This window comes from Brassica oleracea, unplaced genomic scaffold (genome assembly GCF_000695525.1).
Source record: "Brassica oleracea var. oleracea cultivar TO1000 unplaced genomic scaffold, BOL UnpScaffold01709, whole genome shotgun sequence".
NCBI lineage: Eukaryota > Viridiplantae > Streptophyta > Magnoliopsida > Brassicales > Brassicaceae > Brassica > Brassica oleracea.
The window spans coordinates 3,647-6,123 of record NW_013618241.1 but is presented as its reverse complement, the minus strand read 5'-3'; the positions used below and the strand labels follow the sequence as shown (position 1 = coordinate 6,123).

At 43.0% G+C, this 2,477-nt stretch overlaps 1 pseudogene; it reads right to left on the bottom strand.

Moving 5' to 3' along the window:
- Window positions 1–256: 256 nt before the first annotated feature.
- On the bottom strand, window positions 257–2,436 carry LOC106321463 (annotated as a pseudogene).
- Between the last annotated feature and the right edge of the window lie 41 nt (window positions 2,437–2,477).

The window sequence follows — 2,477 nt, the reverse complement described above, 5'->3', positions numbered from 1 at the left end:
CGTGTCTGCAGGGAATTAAGCGGCTAGAGCGAACGTGAATCTAAACTGACTATGTAGACAGTATTAGACTTTTTTTTTTTTGTTAAAAAAAAAGTATTAGACTTTTGGATGAGGGTTTTAATATTGGCAGTTCATATAGAAGAAAAGTGGCTTATGTAACTACTAATAGAATATTATATGATAGTCTTGCAACACGCAAGAGGCAATGGTTCATTATACAAATTGAGGTGATATTCCTTCTCGTCACTCACCAAGGCTCCTGATCCAACACCCATGTGCGTTTGTCCCTTTTGTCTTATTGACACGTCGACACTAGCTACTCACGTAGAAGTAGTCTCTTTATTGGGCTCTACTCTTCCTCAAGCAGGCTTTCACTTCAACTTACGGCCCCCTTTCAGTCCCTTTCTCTGGTACTGATAGAGGATTTGAGGACGGAGCTCCTCTTGCGTAACACCATCCCTTGAGATTACGGTTTAGGTATATCAGGAGGTGGATTAGGGTTGTGGCCTTGGGAGAAGAGAAACCGAGACCCATGATCTCTTGAGGCTACTTTCTCTTTTTCACTAAGCTACTTTCTTATTCCTCTTCTCTACTCATTTCAGACTTTTATATCTCTGTTTGGCTTCATTTAAACACTCTTTTGCTGTCACAGGAAGCTCTGGTCTGGACATTGTTCACGTTTGTTGTAAAGAAGATCAAGAAAGCATTTCCATAAATTCCATCTATTTGGCCTTACAAAAATTACCAAAAGATTTAATAAAACATATCATCAGCGTTTAGCCTGACCACAACCCATGATAGAAGAAGGCAAATTAGCAACCCTATCGATCCCAGACTCGAACACAATCCTCATTCCCATGAAAAAATGCGACTCAATATGGCAGTGAAACGCCCAAACGCCAGGATTATCCGCTCTAAAACGCAGAGCGGTCCAGCCATACGGTTGTACCGCAACCGTGTTTTTCATAATCGGGTCGACCAGATTATACCATACCCAAGCACCCAAAAATCATGACCGTGTAAATGCCACGGGTGCGTTTCACTATTGTTAACGCTCATCGTATTAGCGTTCTGTAAAACCACGTCCACAGTGGAGTTGAACTTCAAGCGGTAGATACCGTCGCTCATCGTGGCGTTAGCGTTTGAGGGTACGGCAAATATGTCGTAGCTTTTAGAATCGTAACTCTCCGGCGGCGTGAAACGCCAGTCAAATGCGTTTGTGAGATTATGCTTTGATGCGATTAAGTATGGCGTTGTAGGGTGTTGGTAGGAAACGTTGTTGACCTACCACCGCATGTATCCGTTAACTTTGTTCTGTGTATTCAAGAGCACAATCACTTCGTCCGAATACTCCGGCGGCGGGTGCAAGAATCCTTTACGTGCCTTGATTGCTACGCTTTGTTCAAGACGGTGGCGCGTGTCGTTCCATGCCGGCCGAAAATTGGAGGATGCCGGCGTCGGAGGATGCTTACGTGGGTGATTCGGGTGGTAGTTGAGTACAGCTGTTGCTGGTGGAGTTTTCTCTGGACGGCTAACGATGCTTGTGGTGATCCAATAGTTTCGGCTAGGGTTTTGATCTGCCTTGAGAAGCACGGAATAAGTTTCTCCGGAGTATATGAAGAGATTCCTCACAGTGAATGGTTCAACGTAGTGTCCATCGGCTTCGACTACCGTCAAGTTATGTCCCTGAAGTTCAATTTCACTCATAAAAACAGAATGGAACGAAAATGGTTGCTTGCATCACAAGATAGGTTACCTCGATTTGGAAACTGAGAGCAGAGAGAGACGTCAAGCTACCAATACGAAGCCGGTATGTCTTCCCGGGGATCACCGTGAGGACAAGACGTGAACAGTCAGCGTGTGAAGCGTTATATACTTCAGCTTCCGAGCGCTGAGGAGTCATCAGGTTGTTTGTGCAGTTGAATCTTCCTCTTCCTTGTATCATAAGCGACTGATATTTCAACATCCAAAAAAAACAATTAGGTCGCTCAAAAACTAAGAATCTGACTTATATGGAGATTCATTCACCTGTGGCTCACCAACCCATTTAAAGGGTATGGATGCTAAACCGGTCGCTTTCTCGGACATGCCTTTGTGATACCAATCGGTTAACAAAAGGCTCCGGTCATAATCGTATGTAAACGGTTCAGGTTCTGTACTTGGAGGAGAAACTCGAATCATTCCTATTAGTCCAGATTCTCTCTGCATCCCATAGTGTGAATGATACATGTATGTCCCAGGCTACAGAGCAAATTACAATAAAATAAAAACGTAACACAAAATTAACATACAAAAATAAAGAAGGATTGATAATTAATTTGCGAGTTTATGATTTTTTTTTACTCTATCAACGACGAACTGGTATGTGAAGACTTCTCCAGGAAGAATTGGACATTGAGTAACACCTTCTACTCCATCAAACCATGGTGTCCCAATCTGAAACCAAAATCAAACATTACAAGTATTCATCGAATGTT